Source organism: Ipomoea triloba, chromosome 4 (assembly GCF_003576645.1).
Source record: "Ipomoea triloba cultivar NCNSP0323 chromosome 4, ASM357664v1".
Taxonomy (NCBI): domain Eukaryota; kingdom Viridiplantae; phylum Streptophyta; class Magnoliopsida; order Solanales; family Convolvulaceae; genus Ipomoea; species Ipomoea triloba.
In genome coordinates this window covers 16,023,334-16,042,691 of record NC_044919.1, presented here as the reverse complement: position 1 = coordinate 16,042,691, position 19,358 = coordinate 16,023,334, and the positions used below count along the sequence as shown (strand labels likewise).

Below are 19,358 nucleotides of genomic sequence, written 5' to 3'. Positions count from 1 at the left end.
GGTGCTCCGGTGCATTAGTGCTGGTATGATTGCATCCGTTATGTACTGCGCGCAAAATGTACTTTACCCTCTCTCTCCGCGCAACTTATCTCAGTTAGCGGTATAAAAAGATAGTACCCTTAGCGAGCGGTCCAGCGGTTTAAAAGAAAAATTAAAAAGAGGGTGGGGGATGCAACACGAGGACTTCCCAGGGGGTCACCCATCCTAGTACTACTCTCGCCCAAGCACGCTTAACTTCGGAGTTCTGATGGGATCCGGTGCATTAGTGCTGGTATGATCGCATCCGTCATGTACTGCGCGCAAAATGTACTTGACCCTCTCTCTCCGCGAAACTTCTCTCGCTTAGCGGTTTAGCGGTTTAAAAGGATAGTATCATTAGCGAGCGGTCCAGCGGTTTAAAAGAAAAATTAGCTTGACTTCGGAGTTCTGATGGGATCCGGTGCATTAGTGCTGGTATGATTGCATCCGTTATGTACTGCGCGCAAAATGTACTTTACCCTCTCTCTCCGCGCAACTTATCTCAGTTAGCGGTATAAAAAGATAGTACCCTTAGCGAGCGGTCCAGCGGTTTAAAAGAAAAATTAGCTTGACTTCGGAGTTCTGATGGGATCCGGTGCATTAGTGTTGGCATGATCGCATCCGTCACGTACTGCGCGCAAAATGTACTTGACCCTCTCTCTCCGCGCAACTTCTCTCGCTTAGCGGTTTAGCGGTTTAAAAGGATAGTATCCTTAGCGAGCGGTCCAGCGGTTTAAAAGAAAAATTAAAAAGAGGGTGGGGGATGCAACACGAGGACTTCCCAGGGGGTCACCCATCCTAGTACTACTCTCGCCCAAGCACGCTTGACTTCGGAGTTCTGATGGGATCCGGTGCATTAGTGTTGGCATGATCGCATCCGTCACGTACTGCGCGCAAAATGTACTTGACCCTCTCTCTCCGCGCAACTTCTCTCGCTTAGCGGTTTAGCGGTTTAAAAGGATAGTATCCTTAGCGAGCGGTCCAGCGGTTTAAAAGAAAAATTAAAAAGAGGGTGGGGGATGCAACACGAGGACTTCCCAGGGGGTCACCCATCCTAGTACTACTCTCGCCCAAGCACGCTTGACTTCGGAGTTCTGATGGGATCCGGTGCATTAGTGTTGGCATGATCGCATCCGTCACGTACTGCGCGCAAAATGTACTTGACCCTCTCTCTCCGCGCAACTTCTCTCGCTTAGCGGTTTAGCGGTTTAAAAGGATAGTATCCTTAGCGAGCGGTCCAGCGGTTTAAAAGAAAAATTAAAAAGAGGGTGGGGGATGCAACACGAGGACTTCCCAGGGGGTCACCCATCCTAGTACTACTCTCGCCCAAGCACGCTTGACTTCGGAGTTCTGATGGGATCCGGTGCATTAGTGTTGGCATGATCGCATCCGTCACGTACTGCGCGCAAAATGTACTTGACCCTCTCTCTCCGCGCAACTTCTCTCGCTTAGCGGTTTAGCGGTTTAAAAGGATAGTATCCTTAGCGAGCGGTCCAGCGGTTTAAAAGAAAAATTAAAAAGAGGGTGCGGGATGCAACACGAAGACTTCCTAGGGGGTCAGCATCCTAGTACTACTCTAGCCCAAGAACGCTTCACTTCGGAGTTCTGATGGGATCCGGTGCATTAGTGTTGGCATGATCGCATCCGTCACGTACTGCGAGCAAAATGTACTTGACCCTCTCTCTCCGCGCAACTTCTCTCGCTTAGCGGTTTAGCGGTTTAAAATGATAGTACCCTTAGCGAGCGGTCCAGCGGTTTAAAAGAAAAATTAAAAAGAGGGTGGGGGATGCAACACGAGGACTTCCCAGGGGGTCGCCCATCCTAGTACCATTCTCGCCCAAGCGCGCTTAACTTCGAAGTTCTGATGGGATCCGGTGCATTAGTGTTGGTATGATCGCATCCGTCATGTACTGCGTGCAAAATGTACTTGACCCTCTCTCTCCGCGCAACTTCTCTCGCTTAGCGGTTTAGCGGGTTAAAAGGATGGGATCCTTAGCGAGCGGTCCAGCGGTTTAAAAGAAAAATTAAAAAGAGGGTGGGGGATGCAACACGAGGACTTCCCAGGGGGTCACCATCCTAGTACTACTCTAGCCCATGAACGCTTCACTTTGGAGTTCTGATGGGATCCGGTGCATTAGTGCTGGTATGATCGCATCCGTCATGTACTGTGCGCAAAATGTACTTGACCCTCTCTCTCCGTGCAACTTCTCTCGCTTAGTGGTTTAGCGGTTTAAAAGGATAGTACCCTTAGCGAGCGGTCCAGCGGTTTAAAAGTAAAATTTAAAAAGGGTGGGGGATGCAACACGAGGACTTCCCAGGGGGTCGCCCATCCTAGTACCATTCTCGCCCAAGCGCGCTTAACTTCGAAGTTCTCATGGGATCCGGTGGCCCAAGCGCGCTTAACTTCGAAGTTCTCATGGGATCCGGTGCATTAGTGTTGGTATGATCGCATCCGTCATGTACTGCGCGAAAAATGTACTTGACCCTCTCTCTCCGCGCAACTTATCTCACTTAGCGGTTTAAAAAGATAGTAGCCTTAGCGAGCGGTCCAGCGGTTTAAAAGAAAAATTAAAAAGAGGGTGGGGGATGCAACACGAGGACTTCCCAGGGGGTCGCCCATCCTAGTACTATCCTCGCCCAAGCGCGCTTGACTTCGGAGTTTTGATGGGATCCGGTGCATTAGTGCTGGTATGATCGCATCCGTCATGTACTGCGCGCAAAACGTACTTGACCCTCTCTCTCCGCGCAACTTATCTCCCTTAGCGGTTTAAAAAGATAGTAGCCTTAGCGAGCGGTCCAGCGGTTTAAAAGTAAAATTTAAAAAGGGGGGGGGATGCAACACGAGGACTTCCCAGGGGGTCGCCCATCCTAGTACCATTCTCGCCCAAGCGCGCTTAACTTCGAAGTTCTGATGGGATCCGGTGCATTAGTGTTGGTATGATCGCATCCGTCATATAATACGCGAAAAGTGTACTTGACCCTCTCTCTCCGCGCAACTTATCTCACTTAGCGGTTTAAAAAGATAGTAGCCTTAGCGAGCGGTCCAGCGGTTTAAAAGAAAAATTAGCTTGACTTCGGAGTTCTGATGGGATCCGGTGCATTAGTGCTGGTATGATCGCATCCGTCATGTACTGCGTGCAAAATGTACTTGACCCTCTCTCTCCGCGCAACTTATCTCACTTAGCGGTTTAAAAAGATAGTAGCCTTAGCGAGCGGTCCAGCGGTTTAAAAGAAAAATTAGCTTGACTTCGGAGTTCTGATGGGATCCGGTGCATTAGTGCTGGTATGATCGCATCCGTCATGTACTGCGTGCAAAATGTACTTGACCCTCTCTCTCCGCGCAACTTATCTCACTTAGCGGTTTAAAAAGATAGTAGCCTTAGCGAGCGGTCCAGCGGTTTAAAAGAAAAATTAAAAAGAGGGTGGGGGATGCAACACGAGGACTTCCCAGGGGGTCGCCCATCCTAGTACCATTCTCGCCCAAGCGCGCTTAACTTCGAAGTTCTGATGGGATCCGGTGCATTAGTGCTGGTATGATCGCATCCGTCATGTACTGCGCACAAAATGTACTTGACCCTTTCTCTCCGCGAAACTTCCCTCGCTTAGCGGTTTAGCGGTCATGAGGACTTCCTAGGGGGTCACCCATCCTAGTACTACTCTCGCCCAAGCACGCTTTACTTCGGAGTTCTGATGGGATCCGGTGCATTTGTGCTGGTATGATCGCATCCGTCATGTACTGCGTGCAAAATGTACTTGACCCTCTCTCTCCGCGCAACTTCTCTCGATTAGCGGTTTAGCGGTTTAAAAGGATGGTATCCTTAGCGAGCGGTCCAGCGGTTTAAAAGAAAAATTAGCTTGACTTCGGAGTTCTGATGGGATCCGGTGCATTAGTGCTGGTATGATTGCATCCGTCATGTACTGCGCGCAAAATGTACTTTACCCCCTCTCTCCGCGCGACTTATCTCACTTAGCGGTTTAAAAAGATAGTACCCTTAGCGAGCGGTCCAGCGGTTTAAAAGAAAGATTAAAAAGAGGGTGGGGGATGCAACACGAGGACTTCCCAGGGGGTCACCCATCCTAGTACTACTCTCGCCCAAGCACGCTTAACTTCGGAGTTCTGATGGGATCCGGTGCATTAGTGCTGGTATGATCGCATCCGTCATGTACTGCGCGCAAAATGTACTTGACCCTCTCTCTCCGCGCAACTTCTCTCGCTTAGCGGTTTAGCGGTTTAAAAGGATAGTACCCTTAGCGAGCAGTCCAGCGGTTTAAAAGAAAAATTAAAAAGAGGGTGGGGGATGCAACACGAGGACTTCCCAGGGGGTCACCAATCCTAAAACTACTCTTGCCCAAGCACGCTTAGCTTCGGAGTTCTGATGGGATCCGGTGCATTAGTGCTGGTATGATCGCATCCGTCACGTACTGCGCGCAAAATGTACTTGACCCTCTCTCTCCGCGCAACTTCTCTCGCTTAGCAGTTTAGCGGTTTAAAAGGATAGTACCCTTGGCGAGCGGTCCAGCGGTTTAAAAGAAAAATTAAAAAGAGGGTGGGGGATGCAACACGAGGACTTCCCAGGGGGTCGCCCATCCTAGTACTATCCTCGCCCAAGCGCACTTGACTTCGGAGTTTTGATGGGATCCGGTGCATCAAGCGCACTTGACTTCGGAGTTTTGATGGGATCCGGTGCATTAGTGCTGCTTGACTTCGGAGTTTTGATGGGATCCGGTGCATTAGTGCTGGTTGACTTCGGAGTTTTGATGGGATCCGGTGCATTAGTGCTGGTATGATCGCATCCGTCATGTACTGCGCGCAAAATGTACTTGACCCTTTCTCTCCGTGAAACTTCCCTCGCTTAGCGGTTTAGCGGTCACGAGGACTTCCTAGGGGGTCACCCATCCTAGTACTACTCTCGCCCAAGCACGCTTTACTTCGGAGTTCTGATGGGATCCGGTGCATTTGTGCTGGTATGATCGCATCCGTCATGTACTGCGTGCAAAATGTACTTGACCCTCTCTCTCCGCGCTACTTCTCTCGCTTAGCGGTTTAGCGGTTTAAAAGGATGGTATCCTTAGCGAGCGGTCAAGCGGTTTAAAAGAAAAATTAGCTTGACTTCGGAGTTCTGATGGGATCCGGTGCATTAGTGCTGGTATGATTGCATCCGTCATGTACTGCGCGCAAAATGTACTTTACCCTCTCTCTCCGCGCAACTTATCTCACTTAGCGGTTTAAAAAGATAGTACCCTTAGCGAGCGGTCAAGCGGTTTAAAAGAAAAATTAAAAAGAGGGTGGGGGATGCAACACGAGGACTTCCCAGGGGGTCACCCATCCTAGTACTACTCTCGCCCAAGCACGCTTAACTTCGGAGTTCTGATGGGATCCGGTGCATTAGTGCTGGTATGATCGCATCCGTCACGTACTGCGCGCAAAATGTACTTGACCCTCTCTCTCCGCGCAACTTCTCTCGCTTAGCGGTTTAGCGGTTTAAAATGATAGTACCCTTAGCGAGCGGTAGTACTACTTTCGCCCAAGCACGCTTACCTTCGGAGTTCTGATGGGATCTGGTGCATTAGTGCTGGTACAATCGCATCCGTCATGTACTGCGCGCACGCTTAACTTCGGAGTTCTGATGGGATCCGGTGCATTAGTGCTGGTATGATCGCATCCGTCACGTACTGCGCGCAAAATGTACTTGACCCTCTCTCTCCGCGCAACTTCTCTCGCTTAGCGGTTTAGCGGTTTAAAAGGATAGTACCCTTAGCGAGCGGTCCAGCGGTTTAAAAGAAAAATTAAAAAGAGGGTGGGGGATGCAACACGAGGACTTCCCAGGGGGTCGCCCATCCTGGTACCATTCTCGCCCAAGTGCGCTTAACTTCGGAGTTCTGATGGGATCCGGTGCATTAGTGCTGGTATGATCGCATCCGTCATGTACTGCGCGCAATATGTACTTGACCCTCTCTCTCCGCGAAACTTCTCTCGCTTAGCGGTTTAGCGGTTTAAAAGGATAGTATCCTTAGCGAGCGGTCCAGCGGTTTAAAAGAAAAATTAAAAAGAGGGTGGGGGATGCAACACGAGGACTTCCCAGGGGGTCGCCCATCCTGGTACCATTCTCGCCCAAGTGCGCTTAACTTCGGAGTTCTGATGGGATCCGGTGCATTAGTGCTGGTATGATCGCATCCGTCATGTACTGCGCGCAATATGTACTTGACCCTCTCTCTCCGCGAAACTTCTCTCGCTTAGCGGTTTAGCGGTTTAAAAGGATAGTATCATTAGCGAGCGGTCCAGCGGTTTAAAAGAAAAATTAGCTTGACTTCGAAGTTCTGATGGGATCCGGTGCATTAGTGCTGGTATGATTGCATCCGTCATGTACTGCGCGTAAAATGTACTTGACCCTCTCTCTCCGCGCAACTTATCTCACATAGCGGTTTAAAAAGATAGTAGCCTTAGCGAGCGGTCCAGCGGTTTAAAAGAAAAATTAAAAAGAGGGTAGGGGATGCAACACGAGGACTTCCCAGGGGGTCACCATCCTAGTACTACTCTAGCCCAAGAACGCTTCACTTCGGAGTTCTGATGGGATCCGGTGCATTAGTGCTGGTATGATTGCATCCGTCATGTACTGCGCGTAAAATGTACTTGACCCTCTCTCTCCGCGCAACTTATCTCACANCCCTCTCTCTCCGCGCAACTTATCTCACATAGCGGTTTAAAAAGATAGTAGCCTTAGCGAGCGGTCCAGCGGTTTAAAAGAAAAATTAAAAAGAGGGTGGGGGATGCAACACGAGGATTTCCCAGGGGGTCACCATCCTAGTACTACTCTAGCCCAAGAACGCTTCACTTCGGAGTTCTGATGGGATCCGGTGCATTAGTGCTGGTATGATCGCATCCGTCATGTACTGCGCGCAAAATATACTTGACCCTCTCTCTCCGCGCAATTTCTCTCGCTTAGCGGTTTAGCGGTTTAAAAGGATAGTACCCTTAGCGAGCGGTCCAGCGGTTTAAAAGAAAGATTAAAAAGAGGGTGGGGGATGCAACACGAGGACTTCCCAGGGGGTCACCCATCCTAGTACTACTCTCGCCCAAGCACGCTTAACTTCGGAGTTCTGATGGGATCCGGTGCATTAGTGCTGGTATGATCGCATCCGTCATGTACTGCGCACAAAATGTACTTGACCCTTTCTCTCCGCGAAACTTCCCTCGCTTAGCGGTTTAGCGGTCACGAGGACTTCCCTGGGGGTCACCCATCCTAGAACTACTCTCGCCCAAGCACGCTTTACTTCGGAGTTCTGATGGGATCCGGTGCATTTGTGCTGGTATGATCGCATCCGTCATGTACTGCGTGCAAAATGTCCTTGACCCTCTCTCTCCGCGCAACTTATCTCCCTTAGCGGTTTAAAAAGATAGTACCCTTAGCGAGCGGTCCAGCGGTTGAAAAGAAAAATTAGCTTGACTTCGGCGTTCTGATGGGATCCGGTGCATTAGTGCTGGTACGATCGCATCCGTCATGTACTGCGTGCAAAATGTCCTTGACCCTCTCTCTCCGCGCAACTTATCTCCCTTAGCGGTTTAAAAAGATAGTACCCTTAGCGAGCGGTCCAGCGGTTGAAAAGAAAAATTAGCTTGACTTCGGCGTTCTGATGGGATCCGGTGCATTAGTGCTGGTACGATCGCATCCGTCATGTACTGCGTGCAAAATGTCCTTGACCCTCTCTCTCCGCGCAACTTATCTCCCTTAGCGGTTTAAAAAGATAGTACCCTTAGCGAGCGGTCCAGCGGTTGAAAAGAAAAATTAGCTTGACTTCGGCGTTCTGATGGGATCCGGTGCATTAGTGCTGGTACGATCGCATCCGTCATGTACTGCGTGCAAAATGTCCTTGACCCTCTCTCTCCGCGCAACTTATCTCCCTTAGCGGTTTAAAAAGATAGTACCCTTAGCGAGCGGTCCAGCGGTTGAAAAGAAAAATTAGCTTGACTTCGGCGTTCTGATGGGATCCGGTGCATTAGTGCTGGTACGATCGCATCCGTCATGTACTGCGTGCAAAATGTCCTTGACCCTCTCTCTCCGCGCAACTTATCTCCCTTAGCGGTTTAAAAAGATAGTACCCTTAGCGAGCGGTCCAGCGGTTGAAAAGAAAAATTAGCTTGACTTCGGCGTTCTGATGGGATCCGGTGCATTAGTGCTGGTACGATCGCATCCGTCATGTACTGCGTGCAAAATGTCCTTGACCCTCTCTCTCCGCGCAACTTATCTCCCTTAGCGGTTTAAAAAGATAGTACCCTTAGCGAGCGGTCCAGCGGTTGAAAAGAAAAATTAGCTTGACTTCGGCGTTCTGATGGGATCCGGTGCATTAGTGCTGGTACGATCGCATCCGTCATGTACTGCGTGCAAAATGTCCTTGACCCTCTCTCTCCGCGCAACTTATCTCCCTTAGCGGTTTAAAAAGATAGTACCCTTAGCGAGCGGTCCAGCGGTTGAAAAGAAAAATTAGCTTGACTTCGGCGTTCTGATGGGATCCGGTGCATTAGTGCTGGTACGATCGCATCCGTCATGTACTGCGTGCAAAATGTCCTTGACCCTCTCTCTCCGCGCAACTTATCTCCCTTAGCGGTTTAAAAAGATAGTACCCTTAGCGAGCGGTCCAGCGGTTGAAAAGAAAAATTAGCTTGACTTCGGCGTTCTGATGGGATCCGGTGCATTAGTGCTGGTACGATCGCATCCGTCATGTACTGCGTGCAAAATGTCCTTGACCCTCTCTCTCCGCGCAACTTATCTCCCTTAGCGGTTTAAAAAGATAGTACCCTTAGCGAGCGGTCCAGCGGTTGAAAAGAAAAATTAGCTTGACTTCGGCGTTCTGATGGGATCCGGTGCATTAGTGCTGGTACGATCGCATCCGTCATGTACTGCGTGCAAAATGTCCTTGACCCTCTCTCTCCGCGCAACTTATCTCCCTTAGCGGTTTAAAAAGATAGTACCCTTAGCGAGCGGTCCAGCGGTTGAAAAGAAAAATTAGCTTGACTTCGGCGTTCTGATGGGATCCGGTGCATTAGTGCTGGTACGATCGCATCCGTCATGTACTGCGTGCAAAATGTCCTTGACCCTCTCTCTCCGCGCAACTTATCTCCCTTAGCGGTTTAAAAAGATAGTACCCTTAGCGAGCGGTCCAGCGGTTGAAAAGAAAAATTAGCTTGACTTCGGCGTTCTGATGGGATCCGGTGCATTAGTGCTGGTACGATCGCATCCGTCATGTACTGCGTGCAAAATGTCCTTGACCCTCTCTCTCCGCGCAACTTATCTCCCTTAGCGGTTTAAAAAGATAGTACCCTTAGCGAGCGGTCCAGCGGTTGAAAAGAAAAATTAGCTTGACTTCGGCGTTCTGATGGGATCCGGTGCATTAGTGCTGGTACGATCGCATCCGTCATGTACTGCGTGCAAAATGTCCTTGACCCTCTCTCTCCGCGCAACTTATCTCCCTTAGCGGTTTAAAAAGATAGTACCCTTAGCGAGCGGTCCAGCGGTTGAAAAGAAAAATTAGCTTGACTTCGGCGTTCTGATGGGATCCGGTGCATTAGTGCTGGTACGATCGCATCCGTCATGTACTGCGTGCAAAATGTCCTTGACCCTCTCTCTCCGCGCAACTTATCTCCCTTAGCGGTTTAAAAAGATAGTACCCTTAGCGAGCGGTCCAGCGGTTGAAAAGAAAAATTAGCTTGACTTCGGCGTTCTGATGGGATCCGGTGCATTAGTGCTGGTACGATCGCATCCGTCATGTACTGCGTGCAAAATGTCCTTGACCCTCTCTCTCCGCGCAACTTATCTCCCTTAGCGGTTTAAAAAGATAGTACCCTTAGCGAGCGGTCCAGCGGTTGAAAAGAAAAATTAGCTTGACTTCGGCGTTCTGATGGGATCCGGTGCATTAGTGCTGGTACGATCGCATCCGTCATGTACTGCGTGCAAAATGTCCTTGACCCTCTCTCTCCGCGCAACTTATCTCCCTTAGCGGTTTAAAAAGATAGTACCCTTAGCGAGCGGTCCAGCGGTTGAAAAGAAAAATTAGCTTGACTTCGGCGTTCTGATGGGATCCGGTGCATTAGTGCTGGTACGATCGCATCCGTCATGTACTGCGTGCAAAATGTCCTTGACCCTCTCTCTCCGCGCAACTTATCTCCCTTAGCGGTTTAAAAAGATAGTACCCTTAGCGAGCGGTCCAGCGGTTGAAAAGAAAAATTAGCTTGACTTCGGCGTTCTGATGGGATCCGGTGCATTAGTGCTGGTACGATCGCATCCGTCATGTACTGCGTGCAAAATGTCCTTGACCCTCTCTCTCCGCGCAACTTATCTCCCTTAGCGGTTTAAAAAGATAGTACCCTTAGCGAGCGGTCCAGCGGTTGAAAAGAAAAATTAGCTTGACTTCGGCGTTCTGATGGGATCCGGTGCATTAGTGCTGGTACGATCGCATCCGTCATGTACTGCGTGCAAAATGTCCTTGACCCTCTCTCTCCGCGCAACTTATCTCCCTTAGCGGTTTAAAAAGATAGTACCCTTAGCGAGCGGTCCAGCGGTTGAAAAGAAAAATTAGCTTGACTTCGGCGTTCTGATGGGATCCGGTGCATTAGTGCTGGTACGATCGCATCCGTCATGTACTGCGTGCAAAATGTCCTTGACCCTCTCTCTCCGCGCAACTTATCTCCCTTAGCGGTTTAAAAAGATAGTACCCTTAGCGAGCGGTCCAGCGGTTGAAAAGAAAAATTAGCTTGACTTCGGCGTTCTGATGGGATCCGGTGCATTAGTGCTGGTACGATCGCATCCGTCATGTACTGCGTGCAAAATGTCCTTGACCCTCTCTCTCCGCGCAACTTATCTCCCTTAGCGGTTTAAAAAGATAGTACCCTTAGCGAGCGGTCCAGCGGTTGAAAAGAAAAATTAGCTTGACTTCGGCGTTCTGATGGGATCCGGTGCATTAGTGCTGGTACGATCGCATCCGTCATGTACTGCGTGCAAAATGTCCTTGACCCTCTCTCTCCGCGCAACTTATCTCCCTTAGCGGTTTAAAAAGATAGTACCCTTAGCGAGCGGTCCAGCGGTTGAAAAGAAAAATTAGCTTGACTTCGGCGTTCTGATGGGATCCGGTGCATTAGTGCTGGTACGATCGCATCCGTCATGTACTGCGTGCAAAATGTCCTTGACCCTCTCTCTCCGCGCAACTTATCTCCCTTAGCGGTTTAAAAAGATAGTACCCTTAGCGAGCGGTCCAGCGGTTGAAAAGAAAAATTAGCTTGACTTCGGCGTTCTGATGGGATCCGGTGCATTAGTGCTGGTACGATCGCATCCGTCATGTACTGCGTGCAAAATGTCCTTGACCCTCTCTCTCCGCGCAACTTATCTCCCTTAGCGGTTTAAAAAGATAGTACCCTTAGCGAGCGGTCCAGCGGTTGAAAAGAAAAATTAGCTTGACTTCGGCGTTCTGATGGGATCCGGTGCATTAGTGCTGGTACGATCGCATCCGTCATGTACTGCGTGCAAAATGTCCTTGACCCTCTCTCTCCGCGCAACTTATCTCCCTTAGCGGTTTAAAAAGATAGTACCCTTAGCGAGCGGTCCAGCGGTTGAAAAGAAAAATTAGCTTGACTTCGGCGTTCTGATGGGATCCGGTGCATTAGTGCTGGTACGATCGCATCCGTCATGTACTGCGTGCAAAATGTCCTTGACCCTCTCTCTCCGCGCAACTTATCTCCCTTAGCGGTTTAAAAAGATAGTACCCTTAGCGAGCGGTCCAGCGGTTTAAAAGAAAAATTAAAAAGAGGGTGGGGGATGCAACACGAGGACTTCCCAGGGGGTCACCAATCCTAGTACTACTCTCGCCCAAACACGCTTAGCTTCGGAGTTCTGATGGGATCCTGTGCGTTAGTGCTGGTATGATCGCATCCGTCATGTACTGCGCGCAAAATGTACTTGACCCTCTCTCTCCGCGCAACTTCTCTCGCTTAGCGGTTTAGCGGTTTAAAAGGATAGTACCCTTAGCGAGCGGTCCAGCGGTTTAAAAGAAAAATTAAAAAGAGGGTGGGGGATGCAACACGAGGACTTCCCAGGGGGTCACCCATCCTAGTACTACTCTCGCCCAAGCACGCTTAACTTCGGAGTTCTGATGGGATCCGGTGCATTAGTGCTGGTATGATCGCATCCGTCATGTACTGCGTGCAAAATGTACTTGACCCTCTCTCTCCGCGCAACTTATCTCACTTAGCGGTTTAAAAAGATAGTACCCTTAGCGAGCGGTCCAGCGGTTTAAAAGTAAAATTTAAATAGGGTGGGGCATGCAACACGAGGACTTGCCAGGAGGTCACCCATCCTAGTACTACACTCGCCCAAGCACGCCTAACTTCGGAGTTCTGTTGGGATCCGGTGCATTAGTGCTAGTATGATGGCATCCGTCATGTACTGCGCGCAAAATGTTCTTGACCCTCTCTCTCCGCGTAACTTCTCTCGCTTAGCGGTTTAGCGGTTTAAAAGGATAGTACCCTTAGCGAGCGGTCAAGCGGTTTAAAAGAAAAATTGAAAAAAGGGTGGGGGATGCAACACGAAGACTTCCCAGGGGGTCACCCATCCTAGTACTACTTTCGCCCAAGCACGCTTACCTTCGGAGTTCTGATGGGATCTGGTGCATTAGTGCTGGTACGATCGCATCCGTCATGTACTGCGCGCAAAATGTACTTGACCCTCTCTCTCCGCGCAACTTCTCTCGCTTAGCGGTTTAGCGGTTTAAACTGATAGTACCCTTAGCGAGCGGTAGTACTACTTTCGCCCAAGCACGCTTACATTCGGAGTTCTGATGGGATCTGGTGCATTAGTGCTGGTACGATCGCATCCGTCATGTACTGCGCGCAAAATGTACTTGACCCTCTCTCTCCGCGCAACTTCTCTCGCTTAGCGGTTTAGCGGTTTAAAAGGATAGTATCCTTAGCGAGCGGTCCAGCGGTTTAAAAGAAAAATTAAAAAGAGGGTGGGGGATGCAACACGAGGACTTCCCAGGGGGTCACCATCCTAGTACTACTCTAGCCCAAGAACGCTTCACTTCGGAGTTCTGATGGGATCCGGTGCATTAGTGCTGGTATGATCGCATCCGTCATGTACTGCGCGCAATATGTACTTGACCCTCTCTCTCCGCGAAACTTCTCTCGCTTAGCGGTTTAGCGGTTTAAAAGGATAGTATCATTAGCGAGCGGTCCAGCGGTTTAAAAGAAAAATTAGCTTGATTTCGAAGTTCTGATGGGATCCGGTGCATTAGTGCTGGTATGATTGCATCCGTCATGTACTGCGCGTAAAATGTACTTGACGCTCTCTCTCCGCGCAACTTATCTCACTTAGCGGTTTAAAAAGTTAAAAGGATAGTACCCTTAGCGAGCGGTCCAGCGGTTTAAAAGAAAAATTAGCTTGACTTCGGAGTTCTGATGGGATCCGGTGCATTAGTGCTGGTATGATTGCATCCGTCATGTACTGTGCGCAAAATGTACTTTACCCTCTCTCTCCGCGCAACTTATCTCACTTAGCGGTTTAAAAAGATAGTACCCTTAGCGAGCGGTCCAGCGGTTTAAAAGAAAAATTAAAAAGAGGGTGGGGGATGCAACACGAGGACTTCCCAGGGGGTCACCATCCTAGTACTACTCTAGCCCAAGAACGCTTCACTTCGGAGTTCTGATGGGATCCGGTGCATTAGTGCTGGTATGATCGCATCCGTCATGTACTGCGTGCAAAATGTACTTGACCCTCTCTCTCCGCGCAACTTATCTCACTTAGCGGTTTAAAAAGATAGTACCCTTAGCGAGCGGTCCAGCGGTTTAAAAGAAAAATTAAAAAGAGGGTGGGGGATGCAACACGAGGACTTCCTAGGGGGTCGCCCATCCTAGTACTATCCTCGCCCAAGCGCGCTTGACTTCGGAGTTTGATGGGATCCGGTGCATTAGTGCTGGTATGATCGCATCCGTCATGTACAGCGCGCAAAATGTACTTGACCCTTTCTCTCCGCGCAACTTCCCTCGCTTAGCGGTTTAGCGGTCACGAGGACTTCCCAGGGGGTCGCCCATCCTAGTACTATCCTCGCCCAAGCGCGCTTGACTTCGGAGTTCTGATGGGATCCGGTGCATTAGTGCTAGTATGATCGCATCCGTCATGTACTGCGCGCAAAATGTTCTTGACCCTCTCTCTCCGCGCAACTTCTCTCGCTTAGCGGTTTAGCGGTCACGAGGACTTCCCAGGGGGTCGCCCATCCTAGTACTATCCTCGCCCAAGCGCGCTTGACTTCGGAGTTCTGATGGGATCCGGTGCATTAGTGCTAGTATGATCGCATCCGTCATGTACTGCGCGCAAAATGTTCTTGACCCTCTCTCTCCGCGCAACTTCTCTCGCTTAGCGGTTTAGCGGTCACGAGGACTTCCCAGGGGGTCGCCCATCCTAGTACTATCCTCGCCCAAGCGCGCTTGACTTCGGAGTTCTGATGGGATCCGGTGCATTAGTGCTAGTATGATCGCATCCGTCATGTACTGCGCGCAAAATGTTCTTGACCCTCTCTCTCCGCGCAACTTCTCTCGCTTAGCGGTTTAGCGGTCACGAGGACTTCCCAGGGGGTCGCCCATCCTAGTACTATCCTCGCCCAAGCGCGCTTGACTTCGGAGTTCTGATGGGATCCGGTGCATTAGTGCTAGTATGATCGCATCCGTCATGTACTGCGCGCAAAATGTTCTTGACGCTCTCTCTCCGCGCAACTTCTCTCGCTTAGCGGTTTAGCGGTTTAAAAGGATAGTACCCTTAGCGAGTGGTCCCGCGGTTTAAAAGAAAAATTAAAAAGAGGGAGGGGGATGCAACACGAGGACTTGCCAGGAGGTCACCCATCCTAGTACTACACTCGCCCAAGCTCGCCTAACTTCGGAGTTCTGATGGGATCCGGTGCATTAGTGCTAGTATGATCGCATCCGTCATGTACTGCGTGCAAAATGTTCTTGACCCTCTCTCTCCGCGCAACTTCTCTCGCTTAGTGGTTTAGCGGTTTAAAAGGATAGTATCCTTAGCGAGCGGTCCAGCGGTTTAAAAGAAAAATTAGCTTGACTTCGGAGTTCTGATGGGATCCGGTGCATTAGTGCTGGTATGATTGCATCCGTCATGTACTGCGCGCAAAATGTACTTGACCCTTTCTCTCCGCGCAACTTCCCTCGCTTAGCGGTTTAGCGGTCACGAGGACTTCCCAGGGGGTCACCCATCCTAGTACTACTCTCGCCCAAGCACGCTTAGCTTCGGAGTTCTGATGGGATCCGGTGCATTAGTGCTGGTATGATTGCATCCGTCATGTACTGCGCGCAAAATGTACTTGACCCTTTCTCTCCGCGCAACTTCCCTCGCTTAGCGGTTTAGCGGTCACGAGGACTTCCCAGGGGGTCACCCATCCTAGTACTACTCTCGCCCAAGCACGCTTAGCTTCGGAGTTCTGATGGGATCCGGTGCATTAGTGCTGGTATGATTGCATCCGTCATGTACTGCGCGCAAAATGTACTTGACCCTTTCTCTCCGCGCAACTTCCCTCGCTTAGCGGTTTAGCGGTCACGAGGACTTCCCAGGGGGTCACCCATCCTAGTACTACTCTCGCCCAAGCACGCTTAGCTTCGGAGTTCTGATGGGATCCGGTGCATTAGTGCTGGTATGATTGCATCCGTCATGTACTGCGCGCAAAATGTACTTGACCCTTTCTCTCCGCGCAACTTCCCTCGCTTAGCGGTTTAGCGGTCACGAGGACTTCCCAGGGGGTCACCCATCCTAGTACTACTCTCGCCCAAGCACGCTTAGCTTCGGAGTTCTGATGGGATCCGGTGCATTAGTGCTGGTATGATTGCATCCGTCATGTACTGCGCGCAAAATGTACTTGACCCTTTCTCTCCGCGCAACTTCCCTCGCTTAGCGGTTTAGCGGTCACGAGGACTTCCCAGGGGGTCACCCATCCTAGTACTACTCTCGCCCAAGCACGCTTAGCTTCGGAGTTCTGATGGGATCCGGTGCATTAGTGCTGGTATGATTGCATCCGTCATGTACTGCGCGCAAAATGTACTTGACCCTTTCTCTCCGCGCAACTTCCCTCGCTTAGCGGTTTAGCGGTCACGAGGACTTCCCAGGGGGTCACCCATCCTAGTACTACTCTCGCCCAAGCACGCTTAGCTTCGGAGTTCTGATGGGATCCGGTGCATTAGTGCTGGTATGATTGCATCCGTCATGTACTGCGCGCAAAATGTACTTGACCCTTTCTCTCCGCGCAACTTCCCTCGCTTAGCGGTTTAGCGGTCACGAGGACTTCCCAGGGGGTCACCCATCCTAGTACTACTCTCGCCCAAGCACGCTTAGCTTCGGAGTTCTGATGGGATCCGGTGCATTAGTGCTGGTATGATTGCATCCGTCATGTACTGCGCGCAAAATGTACTTGACCCTTTCTCTCCGCGCAACTTCCCTCGCTTAGCGGTTTAGCGGTCACGAGGACTTCCCAGGGGGTCACCCATCCTAGTACTACTCTCGCCCAAGCACGCTTAGCTTCGGAGTTCTGATGGGATCCGGTGCATTAGTGCTGGTATGATTGCATCCGTCATGTACTGCGCGCAAAATGTACTTGACCCTTTCTCTCCGCGCAACTTCCCTCGCTTAGCGGTTTAGCGGTCACGAGGACTTCCCAGGGGGTCACCCATCCTAGTACTACTCTCGCCCAAGCACGCTTAGCTTCGGAGTTCTGATGGGATCCGGTGCATTAGTGCTGGTATGATTGCATCCGTCATGTACTGCGCGCAAAATGTACTTGACCCTTTCTCTCCGCGCAACTTCCCTCGCTTAGCGGTTTAGCGGTCACGAGGACTTCCCAGGGGGTCACCCATCCTAGTACTACTCTCGCCCAAGCACGCTTAGCTTCGGAGTTCTGATGGGATCCGGTGCATTAGTGCTGGTATGATTGCATCCGTCATGTACTGCGCGCAAAATGTACTTGACCCTTTCTCTCCGCGCAACTTCCCTCGCTTAGCGGTTTAGCGGTCACGAGGACTTCCCAGGGGGTCACCCATCCTAGTACTACTCTCGCCCAAGCACGCTTAGCTTCGGAGTTCTGATGGGATCCGGTGCATTAGTGCTAGTATGATCGCATCCGTCATGTACTGCGCGCAAAATATACTTGACCCTCTCTCTCCGCGCAATTTCTCTTGCTTAGCGGTTTAGCGGTTTAAAAGGATAGTACCCTTAGTGAGCGGTCCAGCGGTTTAAAAGAAAAATTAAAAAGAGGGTGGGGGATGCAACACGAGGACTTCCCAGGGGGTCACCAATCCTAGTACTACTCTCGCCCAAGCACGCTTTACTTCGGAGTTCTGATGGGATCCGGTGCATTAGTGCTGGTATGATCGCATCCGTCATGTACTACGCGCAAAATGTACTTGACCCTTTCTCTCCGCGCAACTTCCCTCGCTTAGCGGGTTAGCGGTCACGAGGACTTCCCAGGGGGTCGCCCATCCTAGTACTATCCTCGCCCAAGCGCGCTTGACTTCGGAGTTTGATGGGATCCGGTGCATTAGTGCTGGTATGATCGCATCCGTCATGTACTGCGCGCAAAATGTACTTGACCCTTTCTCTCCGCGCAACTTCCCTCGCTTAGCGGTTTAGCGGTCACGAGGACTTCCCAGGGGGTCACCGATCCTAGTACTACTCTCGCCCAAGCACGCTTTACTTCGGAGTTCTGATGGGATCCGTTGCATTAGTGCTGGTATGATTGCATCCGTCATGTACTGCGCGCAAAATGTACTTGACCCTCTCTCTCCGCGCAACTTCCCTCGCTTAGCGGTTTAGCGGTCACGAGGACTTCCCAGGGGGTCACCGATCCTAGTACTACTCTCGCCCAAGCACGCTTTACTTCGGAGTTCTGATGGGATCCGGTGCATTAGTGCTGGTATGATCGCATCCGTCATGTACTGCGCGCAAAATGTTCTTGACGCTCTCTCTCCGCGCAACTTCTCTCGCTTAGCGGTTTAGCGGTTTAAAAGGATAGTACCCTTAGCGAGCGGTCCAGCCGTTTAAAAGAAAAATTAAAAAGAGGGTGGGGGATGCAACACGAGGACTTCCCAAGGGGTCACCCATCCTAGTACTACTCTCGCCCAAGCACGCTTAGCTTCGGAGTTCTAATGGGATCCGGTGCATTAGTGCTGGTATGATCGCATCCGTCATGTACTGCGCACAAAATGTACTTGACCTTCTCTCTCCGCGCAACTTCTCTCGCTTAGCGGTTTAGCGAATTAAAAGGATAGTACCCTTAGCGAGCGGTCCAGCAGTTTAAAAGAAAAATAAAAAAGAGGGTGGGGGATGCAACACGAGGACTTGCCAGGAGGTCACCCATCCTAGTACTACACTCGCCCAAGCTCGCCTAACTTCGGAGTTCTGATGGGATCCGGTGCATTAGTGCTGGTACGATCGCATCCGTCATGTACTGCGCGCAAAATGTAGTTGACCCTCTCTCTCCGCGCAACTTATCTCACTTAGCGGTTTAAAAAGATAGTACCCTTAGCGAGCGGTCCAGCGGTTTAAAAGAAAAATTAGCTTGACTTCGGAGGTCTGATGGGATCCGGTGCATTAGTGCTGGTACGATCGCATCCGTCATGTACTGCGCGCAAAATGTAGTTGACCCTCTCTCTCCGCGCAACTTATCTCACTTAGCGGTTTAAAAAGATAGTACCCTTAGCGAGCGGTCCAGCGGTTTAAAAGAAAAATTAGCTTGACTTCGGAGGTCTGATGGGATCCGGTGCATTAGTGCTGGTATGATCGCATCCGTCACGTACTGCGCGCAAAATGTACTTGCCCCTTTCTCTCCGCGCAACTTCTCTCGCTTAGCGGTTTAGCGGATTAAAAGGATAGTATCCTTACCGAGCGGTCCAGCAGTTTAAAAGAAAAATTAAAAAGAGGGTGGGGGATGCAACACGAGGACTTCCCAGGGGGTCACCAATCCTAGTACTACTCTCGCCCAAACACGCTTAGCTTCGGAGTTCTGATGGGATCCTGTGCATTAGTGCTGGTATGATCGCATCCGTCATGTACTGCGCNACGAGGACTTCCCAGGGGGTCGCCCATCCTAGTACTATCCTCGCCCAAGCGCGCTTGACTTCGGAGTTCTGATGGGATCCGGTGCATTAGTGCTGGTACGAACGCATCCGTCATGTACGGCGCGCAAAATGTACTTGACCCTTTCTCTCCGGTTTAGCGGTCACGAGGACTTCCCAGGGGGTCACCCATCCTAGTACCCTTAGCGAGCGGTCCAGCGGTTTAAAAGAAAGATTAAAAAGAGGGTGGGGG

At 50.7% G+C, this 19,358-nt stretch overlaps 50 non-coding genes and 4 pseudogenes across 50 annotated transcripts; all 54 read right to left on the bottom strand.

Moving 5' to 3' along the window:
• Nucleotides 1–166: 166 nt before the first annotated feature.
• LOC116018161 lies at nt 167–285 on the bottom strand. Its single transcript, XR_004098189.1, has one exon. It is a non-coding gene; the product is annotated as a 5S ribosomal RNA (ribosomal RNA).
• A 493-nt stretch (nt 286–778) lies between these two features.
• LOC116018281 lies at nt 779–897 on the bottom strand. Its single transcript, XR_004098304.1, has one exon. It is a non-coding gene; the product is annotated as a 5S ribosomal RNA (ribosomal RNA).
• Nucleotides 898–1,034: 137 nt separating this feature from the next.
• On the bottom strand, nt 1,035–1,153 carry LOC116018280. The gene has a single exon (XR_004098303.1). It is a non-coding gene; the product is annotated as a 5S ribosomal RNA (ribosomal RNA).
• Nucleotides 1,154–1,290: 137 nt separating this feature from the next.
• LOC116018278 lies at nt 1,291–1,409 on the bottom strand. Its single transcript, XR_004098301.1, has one exon. It is a non-coding gene; the product is annotated as a 5S ribosomal RNA (ribosomal RNA).
• Nucleotides 1,410–1,546: 137 nt separating this feature from the next.
• LOC116017984 lies at nt 1,547–1,664 on the bottom strand (annotated as a pseudogene).
• Nucleotides 1,665–1,801: 137 nt separating this feature from the next.
• LOC116018411 lies at nt 1,802–1,920 on the bottom strand. The gene has a single exon (XR_004098429.1). It is a non-coding gene; the product is annotated as a 5S ribosomal RNA (ribosomal RNA).
• A 137-nt stretch (nt 1,921–2,057) lies between these two features.
• Nucleotides 2,058–2,175, bottom strand: LOC116018493. The gene has a single exon (XR_004098507.1). It is a non-coding gene; the product is annotated as a 5S ribosomal RNA (ribosomal RNA).
• A 136-nt stretch (nt 2,176–2,311) lies between these two features.
• On the bottom strand, nt 2,312–2,472 carry LOC116017965 (annotated as a pseudogene).
• A 129-nt stretch (nt 2,473–2,601) lies between these two features.
• Nucleotides 2,602–2,720, bottom strand: LOC116018334. The gene has a single exon (XR_004098356.1). It is a non-coding gene; the product is annotated as a 5S ribosomal RNA (ribosomal RNA).
• Nucleotides 2,721–2,848: 128 nt separating this feature from the next.
• On the bottom strand, nt 2,849–2,967 carry LOC116018410. The gene has a single exon (XR_004098428.1). It is a non-coding gene; the product is annotated as a 5S ribosomal RNA (ribosomal RNA).
• A 477-nt stretch (nt 2,968–3,444) lies between these two features.
• LOC116018330 lies at nt 3,445–3,563 on the bottom strand. The gene has a single exon (XR_004098353.1). It is a non-coding gene; the product is annotated as a 5S ribosomal RNA (ribosomal RNA).
• A 63-nt stretch (nt 3,564–3,626) lies between these two features.
• On the bottom strand, nt 3,627–3,746 carry LOC116017934. Its single transcript, XR_004098005.1, has one exon. It is a non-coding gene; the product is annotated as a 5S ribosomal RNA (ribosomal RNA).
• Nucleotides 3,747–4,057: 311 nt separating this feature from the next.
• Nucleotides 4,058–4,176, bottom strand: LOC116018160. Its single transcript, XR_004098188.1, has one exon. It is a non-coding gene; the product is annotated as a 5S ribosomal RNA (ribosomal RNA).
• Nucleotides 4,177–4,313: 137 nt separating this feature from the next.
• LOC116018428 lies at nt 4,314–4,432 on the bottom strand. The gene has a single exon (XR_004098445.1). It is a non-coding gene; the product is annotated as a 5S ribosomal RNA (ribosomal RNA).
• Nucleotides 4,433–4,569: 137 nt separating this feature from the next.
• On the bottom strand, nt 4,570–4,689 carry LOC116017997 (annotated as a pseudogene).
• Nucleotides 4,690–4,877: 188 nt separating this feature from the next.
• On the bottom strand, nt 4,878–4,997 carry LOC116018492. The gene has a single exon (XR_004098506.1). It is a non-coding gene; the product is annotated as a 5S ribosomal RNA (ribosomal RNA).
• Nucleotides 4,998–5,308: 311 nt separating this feature from the next.
• On the bottom strand, nt 5,309–5,427 carry LOC116018159. Its single transcript, XR_004098187.1, has one exon. It is a non-coding gene; the product is annotated as a 5S ribosomal RNA (ribosomal RNA).
• A 393-nt stretch (nt 5,428–5,820) lies between these two features.
• LOC116018341 lies at nt 5,821–5,939 on the bottom strand. Its single transcript, XR_004098362.1, has one exon. It is a non-coding gene; the product is annotated as a 5S ribosomal RNA (ribosomal RNA).
• A 137-nt stretch (nt 5,940–6,076) lies between these two features.
• LOC116018340 lies at nt 6,077–6,195 on the bottom strand. Its single transcript, XR_004098361.1, has one exon. It is a non-coding gene; the product is annotated as a 5S ribosomal RNA (ribosomal RNA).
• Nucleotides 6,196–6,506: 311 nt separating this feature from the next.
• LOC116018424 lies at nt 6,507–6,624 on the bottom strand. The gene has a single exon (XR_004098441.1). It is a non-coding gene; the product is annotated as a 5S ribosomal RNA (ribosomal RNA).
• Nucleotides 6,625–6,783: 159 nt separating this feature from the next.
• LOC116018429 lies at nt 6,784–6,901 on the bottom strand. Its single transcript, XR_004098446.1, has one exon. It is a non-coding gene; the product is annotated as a 5S ribosomal RNA (ribosomal RNA).
• A 137-nt stretch (nt 6,902–7,038) lies between these two features.
• Nucleotides 7,039–7,157, bottom strand: LOC116018158. Its single transcript, XR_004098186.1, has one exon. It is a non-coding gene; the product is annotated as a 5S ribosomal RNA (ribosomal RNA).
• A 63-nt stretch (nt 7,158–7,220) lies between these two features.
• Nucleotides 7,221–7,340, bottom strand: LOC116018564. The gene has a single exon (XR_004098576.1). It is a non-coding gene; the product is annotated as a 5S ribosomal RNA (ribosomal RNA).
• A 4,479-nt stretch (nt 7,341–11,819) lies between these two features.
• LOC116018351 lies at nt 11,820–11,938 on the bottom strand. The gene has a single exon (XR_004098372.1). It is a non-coding gene; the product is annotated as a 5S ribosomal RNA (ribosomal RNA).
• Nucleotides 11,939–12,075: 137 nt separating this feature from the next.
• On the bottom strand, nt 12,076–12,194 carry LOC116018157. The gene has a single exon (XR_004098185.1). It is a non-coding gene; the product is annotated as a 5S ribosomal RNA (ribosomal RNA).
• A 128-nt stretch (nt 12,195–12,322) lies between these two features.
• Nucleotides 12,323–12,441, bottom strand: LOC116017918. Its single transcript, XR_004097990.1, has one exon. It is a non-coding gene; the product is annotated as a 5S ribosomal RNA (ribosomal RNA).
• A 137-nt stretch (nt 12,442–12,578) lies between these two features.
• On the bottom strand, nt 12,579–12,697 carry LOC116018294. The gene has a single exon (XR_004098317.1). It is a non-coding gene; the product is annotated as a 5S ribosomal RNA (ribosomal RNA).
• Nucleotides 12,698–13,015: 318 nt separating this feature from the next.
• Nucleotides 13,016–13,133, bottom strand: LOC116018418. Its single transcript, XR_004098435.1, has one exon. It is a non-coding gene; the product is annotated as a 5S ribosomal RNA (ribosomal RNA).
• A 493-nt stretch (nt 13,134–13,626) lies between these two features.
• On the bottom strand, nt 13,627–13,744 carry LOC116018417. Its single transcript, XR_004098434.1, has one exon. It is a non-coding gene; the product is annotated as a 5S ribosomal RNA (ribosomal RNA).
• A 129-nt stretch (nt 13,745–13,873) lies between these two features.
• Nucleotides 13,874–13,991, bottom strand: LOC116018463. The gene has a single exon (XR_004098478.1). It is a non-coding gene; the product is annotated as a 5S ribosomal RNA (ribosomal RNA).
• A 63-nt stretch (nt 13,992–14,054) lies between these two features.
• On the bottom strand, nt 14,055–14,174 carry LOC116018557. The gene has a single exon (XR_004098569.1). It is a non-coding gene; the product is annotated as a 5S ribosomal RNA (ribosomal RNA).
• A 63-nt stretch (nt 14,175–14,237) lies between these two features.
• On the bottom strand, nt 14,238–14,357 carry LOC116018556. The gene has a single exon (XR_004098568.1). It is a non-coding gene; the product is annotated as a 5S ribosomal RNA (ribosomal RNA).
• Nucleotides 14,358–14,420: 63 nt separating this feature from the next.
• Nucleotides 14,421–14,540, bottom strand: LOC116018555. Its single transcript, XR_004098567.1, has one exon. It is a non-coding gene; the product is annotated as a 5S ribosomal RNA (ribosomal RNA).
• Nucleotides 14,541–14,603: 63 nt separating this feature from the next.
• On the bottom strand, nt 14,604–14,723 carry LOC116018554. The gene has a single exon (XR_004098566.1). It is a non-coding gene; the product is annotated as a 5S ribosomal RNA (ribosomal RNA).
• Nucleotides 14,724–14,860: 137 nt separating this feature from the next.
• On the bottom strand, nt 14,861–14,979 carry LOC116018437. Its single transcript, XR_004098453.1, has one exon. It is a non-coding gene; the product is annotated as a 5S ribosomal RNA (ribosomal RNA).
• A 245-nt stretch (nt 14,980–15,224) lies between these two features.
• Nucleotides 15,225–15,344, bottom strand: LOC116018474. Its single transcript, XR_004098489.1, has one exon. It is a non-coding gene; the product is annotated as a 5S ribosomal RNA (ribosomal RNA).
• A 63-nt stretch (nt 15,345–15,407) lies between these two features.
• LOC116018473 lies at nt 15,408–15,527 on the bottom strand. Its single transcript, XR_004098488.1, has one exon. It is a non-coding gene; the product is annotated as a 5S ribosomal RNA (ribosomal RNA).
• Nucleotides 15,528–15,590: 63 nt separating this feature from the next.
• LOC116018472 lies at nt 15,591–15,710 on the bottom strand. Its single transcript, XR_004098487.1, has one exon. It is a non-coding gene; the product is annotated as a 5S ribosomal RNA (ribosomal RNA).
• A 63-nt stretch (nt 15,711–15,773) lies between these two features.
• LOC116018471 lies at nt 15,774–15,893 on the bottom strand. The gene has a single exon (XR_004098486.1). It is a non-coding gene; the product is annotated as a 5S ribosomal RNA (ribosomal RNA).
• A 63-nt stretch (nt 15,894–15,956) lies between these two features.
• LOC116018470 lies at nt 15,957–16,076 on the bottom strand. Its single transcript, XR_004098485.1, has one exon. It is a non-coding gene; the product is annotated as a 5S ribosomal RNA (ribosomal RNA).
• A 63-nt stretch (nt 16,077–16,139) lies between these two features.
• Nucleotides 16,140–16,259, bottom strand: LOC116018469. Its single transcript, XR_004098484.1, has one exon. It is a non-coding gene; the product is annotated as a 5S ribosomal RNA (ribosomal RNA).
• A 63-nt stretch (nt 16,260–16,322) lies between these two features.
• Nucleotides 16,323–16,442, bottom strand: LOC116018468. Its single transcript, XR_004098483.1, has one exon. It is a non-coding gene; the product is annotated as a 5S ribosomal RNA (ribosomal RNA).
• Nucleotides 16,443–16,505: 63 nt separating this feature from the next.
• LOC116018466 lies at nt 16,506–16,625 on the bottom strand. The gene has a single exon (XR_004098481.1). It is a non-coding gene; the product is annotated as a 5S ribosomal RNA (ribosomal RNA).
• Nucleotides 16,626–16,688: 63 nt separating this feature from the next.
• On the bottom strand, nt 16,689–16,808 carry LOC116018465. Its single transcript, XR_004098480.1, has one exon. It is a non-coding gene; the product is annotated as a 5S ribosomal RNA (ribosomal RNA).
• A 63-nt stretch (nt 16,809–16,871) lies between these two features.
• Nucleotides 16,872–16,991, bottom strand: LOC116018464. The gene has a single exon (XR_004098479.1). It is a non-coding gene; the product is annotated as a 5S ribosomal RNA (ribosomal RNA).
• Nucleotides 16,992–17,054: 63 nt separating this feature from the next.
• On the bottom strand, nt 17,055–17,174 carry LOC116018438. Its single transcript, XR_004098454.1, has one exon. It is a non-coding gene; the product is annotated as a 5S ribosomal RNA (ribosomal RNA).
• Nucleotides 17,175–17,311: 137 nt separating this feature from the next.
• Nucleotides 17,312–17,430, bottom strand: LOC116018270. The gene has a single exon (XR_004098293.1). It is a non-coding gene; the product is annotated as a 5S ribosomal RNA (ribosomal RNA).
• Nucleotides 17,431–17,493: 63 nt separating this feature from the next.
• Nucleotides 17,494–17,612, bottom strand: LOC116017959. The gene has a single exon (XR_004098029.1). It is a non-coding gene; the product is annotated as a 5S ribosomal RNA (ribosomal RNA).
• A 63-nt stretch (nt 17,613–17,675) lies between these two features.
• Nucleotides 17,676–17,795, bottom strand: LOC116017975 (annotated as a pseudogene).
• A 63-nt stretch (nt 17,796–17,858) lies between these two features.
• LOC116018524 lies at nt 17,859–17,978 on the bottom strand. Its single transcript, XR_004098538.1, has one exon. It is a non-coding gene; the product is annotated as a 5S ribosomal RNA (ribosomal RNA).
• A 137-nt stretch (nt 17,979–18,115) lies between these two features.
• On the bottom strand, nt 18,116–18,234 carry LOC116018224. Its single transcript, XR_004098250.1, has one exon. It is a non-coding gene; the product is annotated as a 5S ribosomal RNA (ribosomal RNA).
• Nucleotides 18,235–18,371: 137 nt separating this feature from the next.
• Nucleotides 18,372–18,490, bottom strand: LOC116018440. The gene has a single exon (XR_004098456.1). It is a non-coding gene; the product is annotated as a 5S ribosomal RNA (ribosomal RNA).
• A 485-nt stretch (nt 18,491–18,975) lies between these two features.
• On the bottom strand, nt 18,976–19,094 carry LOC116018346. The gene has a single exon (XR_004098367.1). It is a non-coding gene; the product is annotated as a 5S ribosomal RNA (ribosomal RNA).
• A 5-nt stretch (nt 19,095–19,099) lies between these two features.
• LOC116018477 lies at nt 19,100–19,218 on the bottom strand. The gene has a single exon (XR_004098491.1). It is a non-coding gene; the product is annotated as a 5S ribosomal RNA (ribosomal RNA).
• Nucleotides 19,219–19,358: the final 140 nt, after the last annotated feature.